The sequence below is a fragment of the Equus przewalskii genome, chromosome 27 (genome assembly GCF_037783145.1).
Source record: "Equus przewalskii isolate Varuska chromosome 27, EquPr2, whole genome shotgun sequence".
Classification (NCBI taxonomy): domain Eukaryota; kingdom Metazoa; phylum Chordata; class Mammalia; order Perissodactyla; family Equidae; genus Equus; species Equus przewalskii.
In genome coordinates, this window is record NC_091857.1 from 24,767,879 (window position 1) to 24,787,319 (window position 19,441).

Consider the following 19,441-nt stretch of genomic DNA (forward strand, 5'->3'; position numbering starts at 1 on the left):
TTTATTAATAACAGAAACTGTTGTCAACATGCCTCATTCTTTGCTTCATCAACTCAATTCCTTGATGTTCCTCACTAGGAATTTTAGTGTCATTCCATTCTCTGTTCCAATTTCATCTGAGTGAGGAAGTAAATTTGAAAAATGTGTGCTCACCCTGTTTCATTTGCCCTTCTTCCGGATGCTAAATTCTGATTTTCCTCCACTCCTGACCATTCTCACGCCTCCTCTGTCCACAGGGTTCGGATACAGTTGATTCCATACAGCATCCATTTAAGATAATGTGCCCCCAACACTGACATCAGAACTTTGCACCCCCATTGATCACAGTGATTGTTCTGGGATGGACATGGTATCCAACACAATGCAATGAGACTCAACTGCAAGACTTTAAAAACTGTTGGAAAAAGAAAATTACCCTTTTTGCTAAAGGATGCTGAAAAGATAGGGTATATTACTGGATCATTTTGCGTGAATCTTGTCATTAGGAATGGAAAGTCTGCAAGAAAACAAACAGAAAAGATGCCCAGCGTAGAGCCAAGACTTAGATGGAAACTGAAGCTTGAAAGCCTTAGCTGGCCCCTCGTGTTCCAGCTGTCCTGATAAATTCTGCCTTTCGGTTTTACTTTTGTTTCTTTCTTAAGGTGATTTGAGTTGAATTTTCCTTTACTTGTACAGGAAGGAGGCCTAACATATGTGTTAATTCAACTTGGAAAACTTGGAATCGCTTGTTCTAGTGATACTGAAAAACACGGCTGCTTTGTTCCAAGTCTAAATCACGCCAAAAGTCCCGATGCCCTTGGATATGACTCTAGCTGCTCCAGAGTAACAGTTCTCTCCACTATGTATTTGCCTCTTTTGTAGGACTGGGTCTTTATACAAACCCTTCTCCTAAGCATCAATCAGTATCTTCTAAGAATGCTTATCCCTCTGTAAGACTGGAACACTGCCCTACATTCTTGAATAGAAGTAATGATACCATGGTCCTGCTAGGGACTTGATAAACTCCATCCCTGGAACTGGGACCTTTTGTATAGGGAAAGAAGTCATATTCAGCTTATAAGCTTTTAACTGTTTGATCAAGCAGATGACCTTTACTATACCTGCTTAATGCCAATGCATGTATTAAAAATGCTTTGGAAATCTATTTTATGTCACAACTTCGTAGAGTTCCCCATGCCTGGGGAACCTTCCTTCTGTGTTGTCGGCCTGTAAAGATTTAATCTCATGTGGAAATCATGTCCTTGCGTCTGTTTCTAAATCATGACGTGCGTTGCTAGATTTCAAAATCAAATTATAAAAATTATTGCAACACTAACACATTTTGTGTACAAAATTTTCTAAATAAAGACGCAATGAGAAGCACAAGTCATCCCACCGTTAGTAGTACTTTTCCGTTTCTCCTGTCACGTGGTTAAATTAAAATTTAATGTGATCATATTACACAATGTTTTGTAACCTGCTTTTTTACACTTAACATATCATGAAGATATTCCCATATCAGTACAAGTAATTTCCCATCATCATTTAAACACCTGCATTGTAAACTCTTGAGAGGAATGTAGTTTTTATTTAATTTATTGAACCAGTTCTCTCTGATTCAGCATGTCTGGTAACAATAAATCTAATACTAAATGCAACTTACTATTTATAGCAAACACTATTGGGGCTCCACACTGAGTCTCTCCACTTCTTACTGGTAGTGTGTCCGTTTGTTTTGGTCCTGATGCCTTATACTCAACAACCTTCCTCAGAGCCCAGTTCTTAGGTTGCTGGAGCCATTCGCTCACAGGCGGAGTGACTTGGAATTCACTTCCCTTGGGTGTGATCCTTAGGCAATCAAGAACTGGTGCTAAGATGGTCAATGTCCTCTTTCTTGCTTCGGGACAAACCTGAGGCATAGTTTACACTCCAGAGTTCCTCTGTAGGATCAGGCTGATATTGGCTATTTGGCTGACAGCACACACGTGTTTGGGCTCCTTGGGCTCCCCTGCACTGATTCCTCTGCTCCCTTCAAATCTTCCTTGGGAGAAGTTCCTTAATAAATCTCTTGTGCATGAACCCTCATCTTACAGACTATTACTTTTTTTTTAAGGTATGCTTTTTTTTTTGGTGAGGAAAATTGGCCCTGAGTGAACATCTGTTGCCAATCTTCCTCTTTTTCTTTTTTTCTCTCCCCAAAGCCCCAGTACATAGTTGTATATCCTACTTATAAGTCATTCTAGTTCTTCTATGTGGGGTACTGATGCAGCATGGCTTGATGAGTGGTGTGTAGGTCCGTGCCCAGGATCTGAACTGGCAAACCCCGTGCTGCCCAAGCGGAGCATGCTAACTTATCCACTTGGCCTTGGGGCTGGCCCTCTTCCAGACTACTTCTAATGAACCTAACCCAAGACACCCACAGATTTCTCAGTAGATTTTTCCTTTAGGAAGGAGCATGGTGATTTTAAACATTTTAAAAAGGATTATAGGAAAAATGAAAATATATTGAACCTTAATTATGATGAAGATTTAATACAACTTCGAGTATCTACCTAGAAATCATATCTATTTTGTCTCTCAAAAAAAGTATATAAAACTAATGAATAATAGAGTAAATAAAATATTGTTTTAATCAAAATACTACAGTTATCTTATGTTTTAGTAAGATTATTCTGTTTAATTTATTATTCACAGATTGATATGGTTACTTGATAACTCCTATCTGGCATTTTGGCAGTTAGTACAATTCATGTCTAGAAAGAACCAAAAGAACAAATGTATTCTCTTTCATTCATTTATTTATTCATCTTTCTGTTTGATTACAATGGAACATCTAATATACAATGTCCTAGTGTCTGGGCATAAATGCTTATCCTAAAATATAACCTGACTTCATGGTCTTTACAATCTTTTGAGGTTGTTGGTTATTTAAATAGATTATTGTAGGTAATTGTGAAAATATTGCAATGATATTATAAAACATTACAAGCTATTATTTATGGAGATATATACACATATGAATGGAGGAAGGGAGGAGAATATAAAGGACTTCAATAATTGACTACTTTTAATAATATTAAGAAGAGAGTTCAAATATTAATATTTTGTTTAAATAGTGGATACCCAGGGCATTATTGCAGTGTCTTTGTTCTTTGCATGATTTTTTTTTTTTTGAGGAAGATTAGCCCTGAGCTAACTACTCCCAATCCTCCTCTTTTTGCTGAGGAAGACTGGCCCTGAGCTAACATCCGTGCCCATCTTCCTCTACTTAATACATGAGACGCCTACCACAGCATGGCTTTTGCCAAGTGGTGCCACGTCCACACCCAGGATCTGAACCAGTGAACCCCAGGCTGTCGAGAAGCTGAACATGTGCTCTTAACTGCTGCACCACTGGGCCGGCCCGAATATTTTTTTTCTTAATGTACTAAAGGATCATCAATGAGAGAACAATTAACTTTTTCTAGGGTGGGAATTTACTAGTGGTCAATTAGTTGTCAAAGTTTAAAGCAGGATATAACATGTGGACATTCTGAGGGGACAAATAGCGTGAGCAGGGACACAGATTTGGCGTTTGTTGGTGGAATGGTGGGTAATTTGATGTAACTGGAATCAGATGGTTAGAAATAAACTATAATAATAAAAACATAGAAATATCTTACACCTGAGAGGTACAAAAACCTGATGACTAGTACAAAATCCAACATAACATTCTTATGTACTGGCTGCGTGGCCCAGAGCCTCCCGGATGATGACTGTTACACAATGAGGACGTACCCTGCAAAGCATGAAATAAAGTGTTTGGCCAAAGGCTGGCTCGTATTTGCATTTACTGTCATGAGTCACTTAACGACGGGGATGCATTCTGAGAAATTCATCGTTAGGCAATTTTGTAGTTGTGTGAACATAGAGTACACTAAGGGGAACAAAATTTGCCACCTCAAAATGTGTGTCTTTAACATGAGGATTATATTAGGCTGATTAAGAAACAAAAGACTCAGAAAGTTTTTCTTGTCACCTCCCCCTTAACTTCCTGAAAGAATACAGATGAAAAAATCTGTCTCAGGAAGCGAACTATCACCTTAGCATAACATGAACTAGGTGGTAGACAGGGAAGAACCTAGAAAAGCCTGTTTGTTGGGCTCCCCTCTGTGTTCTTCTGTTTCTGTGTGGCCAAACACTTGTTTTCCAAATGGTTTCTCCTTTTCACCTATCTGTGAACTGCCTTCCTTCCCTTTGAAGTCCCTGACACTCCCCACCCCCAACATCTTCTTTTTCATTAGCTGAGGATGGTATTTAAGGTGAGGGCTTCGGCCACTTTGGTGAATTACTTGGTTTTCCTGGGTTTCTCCCATGTGTACACGTTTTTAAAATTTTATTTGTTTTTCTCCTGTTAATCTGTCTCATGTCAATTTAATTCTTAGACCAGCCAGAAGAACCTAGAAGGGGAGAGGAAAATTTCTTCCTTCTCTGCAGTACTTACACAAACCTAGACGGTATAGCCTACTACACACCTAGGTTGTGTGGTACTAATCTTATGGAACCACCATTGTATATGCGGTCCGTTGTTGACCGAAACATCGTTATGTGGTACATGACTGTATCTGTGGTCTTAAGATATTATTGTGCATTTTTTTTCCTAAACATGGGGCATTGTGATTGTATTTCAAACTGTAGATAGCAGATTTCATGTAGTTTGAAGTTTTATCACCTACTAACAATTACCAAATACTTTCCAACTGGAATTTGGGGAAAGAACTTATTCACCTTACCCTACGCCCTCAAGCTATGTTAAAGCTAAAGTAGTAGCGTTCCTAGTACCTCAGGATTTCTGAATAAATTATGGTCATATTTAGAATTATCTTTGCTTTAGGTGTGATTTTTGATTAGACTTCTTCTTGAATTAACAGTGTACCTGCTTTTAAGACTGTGCTAAACTTTATTCAATCTCTGTGGATACAATTTTAAAATTAAATAATTATCTATTATTGTGCTTAATATTGAAAGATAGTATTGATACTATCCGGTATATTTCCCATTGAAATTAATACTATGTATTAATAAACAACTTTCAAAGAAAAAGTACTATAAGGATTATGACTTGAATAACTCAGCGCATCTCTTTTTTTTTAATAATAGATTTCAAAAAGCAGTCAGCAGTCCCATTCCTTACTTAACCAAAGAGAAAATGGATATCCAAATCAGTTAGGTGGCTTGCCCAAGGTCAGAAAACATGCTACAGTTACTCTAAGCTTTTCTACACTGACCCAACCCTCAAAAAACATTTATCAAACTTTGATCCAAAGCATCTTTGGCATGTCTTCTAAGAATGAGTTTTCGAAAAAAACAAAAGTGTGCTGAAATAAAGATGTACTCAGCTTTTTCTTTTTCTAAAAATGTTGGTATATGAAGGAAATGAGTTCTAATATTAGAATTATGATTTTTATTTCAAGAGCTTTAGCTTGATTATGAATTTCTTGAATATTGATCTATGGTCATTGCGAAGACTCATATGTATAAACACATAACATATTCAAAATTCTCTAAAGGCAGTGGAGAGTGGGGCATTTAAGAAGGGCAGTAGCATATTTATGCTGTGAAAGACAAAACACAGTTACCAAATGAACAACAGCAAGATCAAAGTCAAGTGACAAAAAGGAAAGGCAGTTAAAGAAAGCCTCAAAAATATTTTAGTAAGGCATCTTTTTTCAGTTTAATATTTTGAAAGTAACTAAAAAAGTACCTTAAAAACACCAAAAAAAAGATATATTTTAAGAGTTATGTGATACCTTTCAAATCCTTTCAAATGAAGCAATCAACAAACTCTGGGCCAGGTGCAATCAGGGGATAAAAGGAGAGTCAGTCGCTGCCTTCAAGGAGATTAATAACTTTGTGGGGAAGAGAGGAATGGGGCAATAATGTAGTAAGGCTCATAATTCAGAGTGACTGGAGATTTTGTAACGTGTCTTGTTTTTCTCTGTCTCAGGATAAGAATATTTTGACATAATGGTGAAATTCTGATCATATCACAATATGTATTGCTGGTGTTGAAACAACATAATTAACTGGCTTTGGAAAGAACTTTGGGTAGTTTTTAAACAACCCATGAATGACAGGATAAATCGTATGGATAAAGAAGTAGAAGGGGAGAAAAAATAAATACAGGGTAAGCTTAGTACAAGAGATTGCAAGTCATGAGGACCTGTGTAGTGAGTCACATATTTAAATAAATAAAATCTAGTATATTCATTTTCCAGTGGAAGTTTAGTGATAAAAAGTAACTTTTAGGGAAGTTTATTGTAAATGATATGGATATTAATTTGTGAAGTACAAGGCCATCTCTTTCATGTGTAAATAACATGAGAACATAATGATCCATCTTCGCTGTGCTGGATGATCCTTTGAAAGGGCAATATACTTTATCCTTGTGAAAAAGGGGGTGGCTCTCAGGTTCCACTTTCTGAAGTGCTGGAATAGTCTCTCAGCAAGTGGAAGAGTTGGAAGGAAAGACCTCAAAGAGAGGTTATGAATTTGCAATAACTTTATCGAATAAAGAAAATCTAACATGGAAGATAATTAGGTCAATTTTCCATTTATCAAAATTTTCTTTCTTGATTAAAACAATTCATTTCTCATTTTACGATTTAAGGTCAGTGATATATCAGCTGGCTCACTCATATTTTCACAGGGTGAAGTTGTCAGTGTTTTTATTGATTGAATATTCTTCTCTTCGTCAGCACAGAAGTGCCCTGAGGAAAGACATAGCGTCCTTTGCGTTAACACCACACTGAATTTAACATAACATACATAGATACTGGTGGTGTAGCCCAGAGGCCCCTATGCTGGCTACTGTTACACAAATAGGACATATACTATAAAATATGTGATGAAGTACGAACATTTCAGGGTTCAACTATAGGAACTCAAGGCAATCAAAAACACTGATGTTGCCAAGCGTCAGCCATCTTTATGGATTCCCATATAAACGTTCATATACGTAAAATCAATTTCATTTCTATCTCCTATCTTTACTTGGAAGCTAGAGAATTTTTTCTTGGATTTTTAAATAATATGTGGCATGCTAATTTGAGGATCATTTTGCAAGTTCTCGAGAACAGATTACCTAAGAAAATAACCACCATGTTCCCCTAGTGGCTTATGACATAACCAATGGAATTGTACTCTTGGGAGGAGGGGGAAAGAGGGTAAAACTTGTTTTTGGACCTGTGGTCACACATTTTTGCTTTGTAGTGGGGACCTGTTATTGGATTTGATTGTCCAGCTGTACTGTGTCTATTCTCTTATATGCTGAGGAAATTGTAGAAAGTCAGGAAAAATACAGTTTTTTAGATCAGTAGATCCTCTACTTCCCCATAAGGATGAGAAACTTTGCACTGTAGCATGATGAGGAGAGAAACGAATCTGCTTTGCCATATGGTTTGGGGAAATTGATGGAGCACACCCATTTGAAGGACATGTGATCTCTTTCTCAGCAGTAGATTGCAAAAGATGTTGATGCCAATTGACAGGGTCAGCTTTCAGCTTGTCTGGAAATACCCAAAAAGCATTCTCACAGTGTCTCTGGGCACAATGAATCAGCTTTACCTCAAGATGCATTCTGGCTTACTCATGATATGTGCTAAGTATACACATCTGCATCCCCACACAGAGTCTGCCAGTCTCAAAAGCAACATTATGTTTCCATCCTTTGAACTATCTCAGAGGAACTAAGAGTGAAAGAATCTGATAATATCCTCTAAACCTTTCCTTCATAGGAGATTAAAGTGCTTATGCATTGGGTACCTTTCTGTAGTAGTTTTCACTTTTAAATGACTTAGTTGTTTATATTTATTTCTCTTAACTTTAGTTGGGTGCATGATGCCACATTCTCATGTTTTGTTTATTACTTGAAGTTCCCATGTTCCTCCCAATAACTTAGACCTTTCAAGTATTTATTGATAGTTTTCATAGTCTCATTTCCTGTTTGCATAGCCAAGCAACACATATAAAATTCCTTTATTCTCTCTTATAAAATCAGTTCTCCACGGGCTTAATTTTTCTTAGTAGTTCTTTTTGAACTTTTCCAGCCTCCTTTGGCAGAATGATGGCAAGAAAGCTGCATCTGGATTGTCAGTAGCAAAGTATGTGCCATGCCATTATTCATGCCAATTACAGCCTCCTCCAGGCTAGAAAACGGTCCAGAGGTTGGTCTGTCTTCCTAGTTTGCACCAGCCTACAAATTCCAGCTGTGGTCAGTTGGTGGGCGCTGAGTGGTAGGGCAGCTTGGCACATGTTTTGAATCTGATTCATGACTCACGTAATGTTGGGCCAGTGAACTCTCAGATGGGGCCCAGTGACACCCCTGGCTTTGCTCACTCCCTGACCAGACTGTCTCAACTTAGTTCAATCATCTTAACATCAATGACGGTAGCTGGAAAAGTTCTTTATCATACCCTCTAAATAAAAGCAATTCAGACGTTTTATTTTCCATCACACATTTCCAGAATTTTGATTTCCCTGATGAAATGCTCCTTGCATGTGATATATTCTCCGATTTGCCTAGATTAGAGGAAAGTGTCTACTCAGGGCAGAAGAGGTCAAAACTCACATAGAGAATTTCCCATCATGATACTACAGTTGATGTTTTCAAAGAGGGACGACGCTATGTGTCAGGATTTTTAAAGTCACTATCAAGTTATTTATTTGCATAGTTTTTGGCTTCCACTTAAAAAATCTCTAAAAGAATGACAGAGGAGAAATTGCCTGAATTTCTTCTCTAACCGAATATCCACTCTTGCCTTTTAGCCAAAGGATTATTATAATGTGGATTTCACGACTGAAGAGACGATGGGGAGCACACAGAATGTTAAGTGGTATATTTAAGATATTTGTTTGTTTTAAGAGTTTGGTTTGAAAGTTAAGTGTGTCTGCTTTGAGGGCCGAAAATCAGTTACCTACTACAACTCCTCATCATCACTCCTTAGGTTGAGATGCTGACAATCTCCAGGCAAGTATCAAGATGTCAGCATATCCTTACCTGAGGCAATTCCTTACCAGAATCTACTTTCAAGCTCAGTTAGATAGTTGGTAGAATTTAGATTTTTAGTTCCCATTTCTTGGTTCTCTGTCGGTTGGGGACTGGCCCAGTCTCTTGCAGTCCTCTTTCCAGTTCTTACTTGTGGCCACTTACATTTCTGAATGAGCAAAGGCATGTTGAAGTTGAATCCTTCTCACATTTGGAAGTTTTCTGACTTTCATGGCTGCCTTCCTCTTCCAGCACATTTCTCTGACACCAGCCAAAGAAAATTCCCTGCTCTTAAGAGCTCATATGATCAGACTGGACCTATTGAAATATCCTAGGGTAATTTCCCTATTTTAACATTTGTTAACTTAAATTAATCTGCAAAACCCCTTTTTGCTATGTACTATAAGCTATTCACAGGTTCCAGGGACTTGGGCGTGGATTTTGAGGGGGGCAATTATTCAGCCTTAACACACTATCCAAATCTATCTATCGATCTATCTATCACCTGTCAATCATCTATCTATCTATCCATCTATCTATCTATCCATCTATCCATCCATCTATCTATGTAAGACATGGTGTTGAGAAGTGGAAAGAAGATAAGATGTTGGGTCAAAAAAACTTGCCTTCAAAATTCCTTCCCCCACCAGCTGTTTACTCATGTGACCCCATCTGGTAATTTGATCATGGGGATTTTCTTCAGCTTTTCAAAGTTTTGCTCATTGCTCGTTGGTGCGTTTCCCTGAACAGGTTAATCTGAAATTGATGCAATAGTCCTATGCTCTATTTAGTGCTATGCCTGGTGGATGGGAGGGGATGGTGCATTTCAAATCCAATTTTGTTTGATAGGAACCCTCACACATCCTGTCTCTTATCAAAACCTGCTTCAAGGCAGTTACCCCACGTCACTGAGGCCAAGCCAGGGCCTGTCATTCTGGGGATAGCGGGAGGAGAGAGATAAGAATACAGGAGAGGGATCAGCAGGGGAAGGAAGCTGGACACTGTCCCCTCTTAGTCCAGCATGTGGGAAACAGCTGGGTGCATTAATTTAACCTTTGTCATTCCTGGCACTGAAAAAGCACATCCAGTTTACATAGAAAAGATTCCCACATGGAACTTTCACAAAGTTATGGTGAAAAACATTAGGAAAGTGCTTTTAATTAAAGCATGACATTGATCATTACCCAGATCACTCCTTCTGCTAAAAGCCATTCGACTCTCACGTGCTTACTAAGAGATCCGGAAAGATTTAGGTGCCTCCAGGGAAAAAGCAAAAATAGAGAACACGTAAAATACATAACCAAAAAGAAGGAGGAAGGAACTGCATCAAAACAGGGTGAAAATGTCATTTCTTTTCTTATAATATTGTTTATAGGTGAAAGGAAAAACTATCTGAATAAACATAATGCATTCCTAAAAAACCAATAGATTGGGTGGAGATTTTCTGAAAGCCAGTTGCTCACCTTCTTAGCAGGCCTAAGACTCTAAAAGTTTACCCAATTGAATATATCCCACCCACTGGCTAGAATGTGGTGTTTACATTATTGTAAATGAATCAAAAGGGACAGACATGTGTACATAGCTCTGGTGGAGGACCCTGTAGACAGTGGATGAGATATGGTTCTTGAGTTCATCACATCTTTCCTCAGTCAGTATCAGTCTGAGATGAATATTCACTTAATTAAGAAATTTCATCTTGCCTTTAAAAACCCTGGCAAATAGCAGATAGGGAGATCCTAAGATTAGTAGTGTATTCTAACAGAGTTTTGGGCTTTTTTCTAAAATTAAGTCAAGTTTTGCTGTTTTGCAGAGCAATATTTCAGCTTTCTTCAACCAAGCTTATAGTAAATAAATTTACTCTAAAACACTGATAAATGAAAATACTACGTTCAGATCATAGGAAAATTAAAATATATGAAAACAGTGCAGCCAAAAGTAAATATGCTCCTCTTATTTCACAAGCCATCGGAAAATAGTGCGGGGGGGGGGGGGGTGGGCGGTGTGTGGGAGTATATGTGTATATATGTGTGAGTGCATGTGTGTGAGTATGCGTGTGTGCATGTGTGTGAGTATGTGTGTGTGCATGTATTTAGCATGATCATGTGATATTACACGACATTTAATTTACCATTCAAATTTTTTGTAACAAATTTTGACAAACATCATTTATTTAATCCAGTCAAATGACTTCTGTTGAAATATGGCACACTGCACATAAATGTTTATCACCATTTCTATCTAGGCCCTTATAAAATGTTAGAGGCTTTTTTTCCTTAACTTTTTTGGTGTGGAATATTTATGTTCAATTGCTTTCCATTTTGTTTATTTCTTATAAATATATTGAAGACTAATTTTATTTTAATAACTGTCTTGGCCACATTACACAGCTCTTGAAATGTAATATATTTATGCCTAAATATCTTTCAATGATACCGTTTATGGCATACATTTTATCTTTGACCCGTGGGTTAATTGAAAGACTGTGTTGCTTTGAAAAAACATTGATAAGAGATTATGACTGTTTATCTATCTATCCATCCATTCATCCATCCACCCATCTTTCCGTTCATCCACCAATCAACTCTCCGTCATTCCTAATTATCTCTATCATTTGTTTCCTATATTTTACATTAACTTCTAGTTTGACTATATTAACTCAGAGAATATCAAATTCAACTATTGATATCTAAGAAGGCTATGGCAATCCTTCCATTATTGTTATGAATTTGTGAGATACAACGTTTTAAACTAACTTTATTTTTGCTTGACATATTTCTAAGCTGTGCTATTCAACTCATTACTTTTTATGCTCATTTTATTTCCTGTATGTTTTCTACATTTTACCATTATCAAAGTGTCCATTATTATTTCACACACAGCTTTTGGCCTAAATTCCAATATCTTAGATATTAATGTTGCTCCACTTTTTATATTTGCATTTACATTTGCTTTATAAAATTCTAAACATCTTTCTATTTTCAACCTTTTTTTCAATCTTCTTCTCATTGTCCTTCATTGAGAATTTCTGTTTGAGGAAGATTAGCCCTGAGCTAACATCTGCTGCCAATCCTCCTCCTTTTGCTGAGGAAGACTGGCCCTGAGCTAACATTCGTGCCCATCTTCCTCTACTTTATATGTGGAATGCCTACCACAGCATGGCCGACAAGCGTGTGTAGGTCCACACCCGGGATCCGAACTGGTGAATCCCCAGGCTGCTGAAGCGGAACGTGCGCACTTAACCACTGTGCCGCTGGACTGGTCCATCATTGGAAGTATTTAAAGCGGATTTTGTAGTCTCACTTGAGGTTTCTCAGAACAGTAGAATCCAACAGTAGAATCAATTAATGGTGAAAATCCTTCTTGGGTTATTCCTCTGTAGTAAGTCTATTTGTATATTTTCTCTTTTGTCATTTGTCACTGATGGTAGAATTGTTAAATTCAACTCCTACCCTCAGTCACTTGGGATGCAGCTTTCCTAGTTTTTACATTCTCGTCTTACATTATATTTAATACTTCTTTACCAGTATTATAAAATAAACAATAATTTTCTATTTCCTTTCTCCTTCCTCACCATCATGTCAATAATTGTAGAGATGACTCAGAATTTTATTCCTAGGCGATGACTAAACTATAAACAATCCTTCCTCTCATTCTTATATTTAAGTACTAAGACAGAATGCTCTTATTTGTTTTGTAATTTATAATCACCTTGTTATGATTTGTGTACATTCGTGTATACATTGTGCCAATGACTGTTTCTTCTACAACTCGTTTTCCTCTAATTTTGAATCATCAAGTGATTTTATTTTCTTTTCATTGGGTGACTTCTGCAAATAATACACTCAGAATAATTTGTTTCTGTTGCCTTTATGTATGAATAATTTGGGGACCATGGCCTTGGTCTATCAAAATAGTATAAATGCTCTGCCACTGGATTTTAGCTTCTACGTTGGTAGAACAGGAAACTTTTGTCAACCTAATTCTCTTTCCTTATTAAATAAGCTGTTAAGCTGCCTAGAAACCTGAAAATACCTTCTTAATCCTCGGAGATCAAAAATGTTACTAGGCTACACAAAAATGCATGTCTTTCTCACTAATTGTTTCTGGCCCTCAGTGAGTTCTTTTGTTCTAAACTCTCAGTCAGTCTTCAGTTCAGGGAATTAATCTTAGGATGTGAATTTGATTATTAATTTTTACTCTTTTGTTCATTTTGCTCTTCCTGGATCTCTGATTATTTCCACACAAAATCTGTTAGAAATTTCCCATACTTCTTATCTTGTTACTTATGATATCAGTTTTTTTGTTTTTGTATTGACTTTGTGTTGGAAACTAATCCTGAAATTTAATCTTACAAATCACTCATCGAGTTTTCAAAAGTGTCCATTCTTTCCTTTTATTTCCTTTATTAATATATTTATTTGCAACTCAGGGAACTAACCAGTTTCCTTTGGCTGTTGACATTGAAGTTAGTATTAAACTCAACCAAAGAAAAATGTGTGCCTATAGTTTATTATATTATTACGTGCTAAGTATTATGTGTATACTTATTACACATAAGAACATTTTATATAAGGTATATATATGATGTATACATGATATATGTGTATATACACATAAATGTGTATATGCATCACTCTCTCTATAACAATGTATATATGTCATTTTTTATATTTTCTTTAAATATCAGGCAATTTTTGGAAGTAAACTTCAGGGAATTGGGAGAAAAAATTTGAGACAGGCCCCCAAATTGAACTTTGTACCTTCATGATAGTGACTAGACACCTTGCTTTGCAACTTTCCAGCCTTAGTAAGATGGATAGCTGATTCAACCCATATCCAAAATATGTAAATTTCAGTTCCTTATCACAGAGCTATCTTTATTTATCCTATTTTCTCCACTCACTGTTTTGTACCTCATAATTATTTAATATAGGAAAGTGTACATGATATGTATACTACACTTCATAGAACAGAGTCATTTCTACCAAATCCCGTGAGTGAAGGCGAATTCTATTTGCCTTTAAGTTTATCTTTAAAGAATTATTAGGCAATTCTGTAAGGGATGTTTTATACCTTCTACTAGTTTGCATGGTTCTTTCCATTTATTCATTCAACAAACATCTGTTGAGTGCCTATGATTTGTCAATGTTGTGCTTTCTGCGTTGTAATTTTCTTTAAAATATTTCAGTATATGGTGTCTATGTCCTGCCATTTATGATAAAATTAAGCATATAATTTAATAAGAATGCTGAACATAATAACATTAATTGAAAGGGAGCCTTTCATGCAAGACACTCATTGGACAATCAAGGTCAGAACAGAGGGAGAGAAAAGATGCAGGACTGACGTACCTGCTTGCTAATAAATGCCTGTAGTGTGACCCAAGTTGTTCACTTTGACATATAACCTATTCTTGGCATTGTGGTGATGGAGGAAAAGAGCTCTTATCTGCCTATAATTGATGGAAGTTTTGGAATATTTGCCCAAAGAAGGTGAATGAACAACTTGACTTTGGTTAATTTTGCCACAGCCAGAAACTACAGATGCTAAAACATGTTGATTGGCATAATAATAAGATATCTTAATTCAAACTGACATTTAATAACTTTAAGTCAATTACTTACTCATCTTAACCCTTTTGAGACAAGACTTGAATAAACATATTGTAAACTGAGAATCAGAAATAGGACCAATATCGGTCAGCACTATGGGTTGTGTTGATTTGGGCTTAAATACAAACCACTCTCCCAAAGGTGAAGTCAGATGGACTCTCACACAGACCCTAGGTTGAAGCTCATCCCACAGCCCAGCTCCAAAAGGAGACCTTTGATTGTCTCCAAGAACTCTTGGGGAGAAGTGGGGAAAATGTATTTTTAAACTTAGTACACATGACTTCTCATTTCTCCTTACTTTCCACATCCATCATTTTTCCAGGCAGATCTAATAAATTATTTGCCAAAAATAGTCACCAGTGCAAACCTGATGGCTGCATATTTAAGGTCCAGATATGAGTTGAGATTTCCTTTGTCATCAACATTCTAGCCCTAAAAGGCTTTTTAAGGCATGCCAGGCAGTTGAATCGGAGACTGTTCTTTCGGGATGCAAATAGGTGAAAAAATAAACAGCATTTCTTTTTCAGTTAAAACTGGCCAGGAACACAAAGCAAGGACTGATACACTAGAGCAAATTGACTCAAAAGCAGGTTTCCATTAGTAAATTAGCAGAAGTCACGTTACCTAATTTGACTGTTCTTCCCTCTAAAGATGTAGGAAGAAAAAAAGGATCATTTGTTTTCATGTGTGTCGCACAAGCTTGCTCCATATTTATTCAGTTTGCATTGTTCGTGCTACACAGAGCCTCTTTACTCTCACGTGGAAGAATTTCAAGGAACTTAATGATTTACAAAAATGCATTGTGCTGACATTACAGTGGCCAAAATTTTACCCAGTTCTCACAGATTTGAGGCCAAGAAAATCTCACTGGTGTGATTAGAAATGAAAGGAAATTCTCAGGATCACTGAATAGTTTAAGAACTATAGGCCTGCTGGTCTGTCATTGCCCCTGTTAGTCATAGTTCTATAATTAGGTCAGTATGCACTTCTGAAAAAAGGGAGGCAAGTCAAATGAAATAAAATAAAGACTTGAAGGGAGTTGGCTTGTGCACAACAGCAACTCACATGATTTTAATGTTCATACTATAAAGTAAATTAGTGTTTGAGCAAGGGATAGGAAATCTTGTCAAGTAACCACTCTAAAGAAGGAAATCTAGACATACAATTACAAGGTGGGCCATCCTTGAAAGAGACCCTGTCGAAGGGTCTTGTAGAAAGGCAAAGAACTTAAAATTTCCCAAGAATGAAATCCACAGAATGGAAAATGCAGCTCCCATTTGCATTAGTTACGACTTTTTTTGTTGCAAGCAATAGACACTCCCTACAGCCTGCTTAACCATGAAAAGGAGCGTGGCATAGAACATAGGGGTGCCACACAGGGATGGGAAAGCAGCTGGGGCTCAGAAACAGACTAGAATCAGGAAGCCCAAAACCTTCTCTCTTTCCGTCTCTCATCTCTCCTTCCCACCACCTCTACTTCATTATTTTCTCTGTGGAGGACCCTCTATTTCTCCGTCCACAGCTTGGAAAACCAGGTGGCTAACTTTGATTACTTATATAGTTTTATTTAAATTTTTTTTTCCATTGAGGAGGATTAGCCATGAGCTAACATCTTCTAATGTCAGCCAATAGTCCTCCATTTTATATGTGGGTCATCACCACAGCATGGCTGACAGTGGTGTACGTCCGTGCCTGGGATCCAAACCAGTGAATCCAGGCCTCCGAAGCAGAGGACACCAAAGTTAACCACTACACCATGGGGCCAGGCCTCTTGATTATTTATATATTTTTGTTCCCACATTCATTGTCTTTCCTCCTTTTAGAATAAAAGAACTTTCTCTCAAATCTCAGGCCAATCTCCCCCTCCTCACTTGTTTCCTTGTACCTCATACCCTTTCATATATTCAAAAACTTTATTTCTTCAAAGATCTCTTCCCTCTCTTCCATTATCAAGTTTTTCTTTATGTTGGATGATTTCTAACAGCATAGAGACAGTTCTTACTTTCTCCCATATTAGAAATAAAAGTAATAAACAAAGAAAAAGCAACAACAGCAAATATTCCCTTGATCCCACACTTTTCTCCATCTACTATCCCACTCCTCTATCTAATTTTGTAGCAAAAATCTTCAAAAGAATTTTGCAATTTTTGACTGCCTCCACTTCCATTTTCTTTGGAGTCCCCAATAAGACTTTTCCTTCTCACTATGCCGCTGAAAATGCTATGGTCAAAAACTTCCATTCTGCCAAGTCCAATGCTCTTAAGCCTCATTTCACTCTACTTCCCAATGGTATTTGTTAACATTTATCACTTTCTTCTTTTTGAAAACTTTTTGCATTTGGCTTTCAAGAAACCTCAGCCTACTGACTTTTCCTCTGAATAATTTGCTTCTCTTTCTCAGGCCCTTTAGCAAGATTCTTCTTTTTCTGAGCCTCCAAGATGAAGTGTCATAGCACACAGAGATGGACCATGTTTATTCTTCATCTAAAAGATCTTCATAGCTAATCTTATACAGTTTCATGGCTTTAAAGATTCTCAAATTTCTATTTTCAGCCTAACAGCCACAAAACTCATTTATTCATCTGTATATTTTAGAGATGCACTTATACTTATTTCACATTTTTAACATGTTTAAAATAGTCAGTACACTCGCTGACATCAGTCTTAGCAGCATATTTTGAAGTCCCACGTCTGACCGGGCAAGGGAAACAAAAGAAAAAATGAACAAATGGGACTGTATCAAACTAAAAAGCTCTGCACAGCCAAGGAAATCATCAACAAAATTAAAAGACAACCTAACAATTGGGAGGAGATATTTGCAAACCATATATCAGATAAGGAGTTAATATCCAAATATACAAAGAACTCACACATCTCAACAACAAAAAACCCAACAACCCAATTAAAAAATAGGAAAAAGATCTGAAAAGGATATTTCTCCAGAGAAGATATATGGATGGCCAACAGGCATATGAAAAGGTGTTCAACATCATTAGCTATCAGGGAAATGCAAATCAAAACCACAATGAGATATCACCTCACTCCATTCAGAATGGCTATAATTAACAAGACAGGAAACAAGTGTTGGAGAGGATATGGAGAGAAGGGAACCCTCATACACTGCTGGTGGGAGATCAAACTGGTGCAGCCACTATGGAAAGCAGTATGGAGTATCCTCAGAAAGCTAAGACTAGATCTATCATATGATCCAGCTGTTCCACTGCTGGGTATTTATCCAAAGAACTTGAAAACATAAATGCATAAAGATACATGCACCCCTATGTTCATTGCAGCATTATTCACAATAGCCAAGACTTGGAAGCAGCCTAGGTGCCCATCAAGGGACGAATGGATAAAGAAGATGTGGTATATATGCATAATGGAATACTACTCAGCCATAAGAAGCAATGAAATCCGGCCATCTGTGACAACATGGATGGACCTTGAGGGTATTATGCTGAGTGAAATAAATCAGAGGGAGAAAGTCAAATACCATATGATCTCACTCATAAGTAGAAGACCAAAACAACGACAAACAAACACATTTCAACAGAGATTGGATTGGGGGTTACCATGGGAGAGGGGGGAGGGCAAAAGGGGTGATGAGGCTCACATGTGAGGGGATGCACTATAATTAGTTTTTGGGTGGTGAACATGATGTAATCTACACCGAATTCGAAATATATTACGATGTACACCTCAAAACTATATAATGTTATAATGCAGTGTTACTGCAGTAAAAAGAAATAAATAATGCAAAGATTCCAAAAGAAAAAAAAATAAAGTATAATTACAGTATTAAAAAAATAAACAACTCATTTAAAAGATAACTGTTTCTTTTCCTTCCCAAACCTGCTGACCTTCATCCTTTTCCATTTCAGTGATGTTGTACTATTTACTGAGTTATTTAAGCCATAAAATTATATTAACCTTTTCCCTAACTCTACAATCCAACCCATCAGCATCTCCTATTTGAACTGCCTTCAAATATCTCAAACGTTTGCAATTCTCACCACTTTCTCAGCTAACTCCTTAGTCCCAGTGAACAACGTATCTGACCTGGATTACTGCAACAACATCCAAGACGACGTGCGCAATTTGCCTCTTCTCCCTCCACAAGTCTATTGCCGGCACAGCATGTGAAATATTGTTTTAAAATTGCAATTGAGATCACATAGCTCAAAGTTCTAGTGATTTCTGATCTACATTTTGAATAAATAACAAGACTCCTTAGCATGGTCTCATGGCCTAGCATGATTGAGCAATTTCCTCCCTCTGTGAATTAATTTCTTACCAAGATCCTTTGATCACTCTCCCTAGTCATGTCTGCTTGCCTCTGATGCTCCAACATTCTAACACTCCTGCCTCAGAACGTTTGCAATTGCTGTTCCCTTCACTTGAGATGCTCTTCACCTGGCTGTCTGTATGATTACTTCCTTAACATTTCACTGTCTCAATTTCAATATCATCTACCATGAAAGCTTACGTAGGTAGCCCAGCTTTCCACAGTACCCTTCCTCCCGCAGTCACCTGCTATTTAATCGCACTCTCTTATTGTCTTCATAGTTCTCATCACCTTCCGTACTTATCTTGTTTATTTGTTTGACTCTTCATTTCGTGTACGCTTCGTAGCTCTGTAAACTTTCTGAGGTCTGGCACTTGTCCTTTACAAGGGCTTTGCAATTTGAGAAATATTGGTTGAAAGATGGATGGATAAAAGGGAATAAAAGGAAAGAAGAAAGAGAGGAAGGAAAGAAACTAGTTTGAGTATTTTCAGTGGTGCTATATATTCTTTTTTTGAAAAGTGGACTTGAATTTTGAAAGAA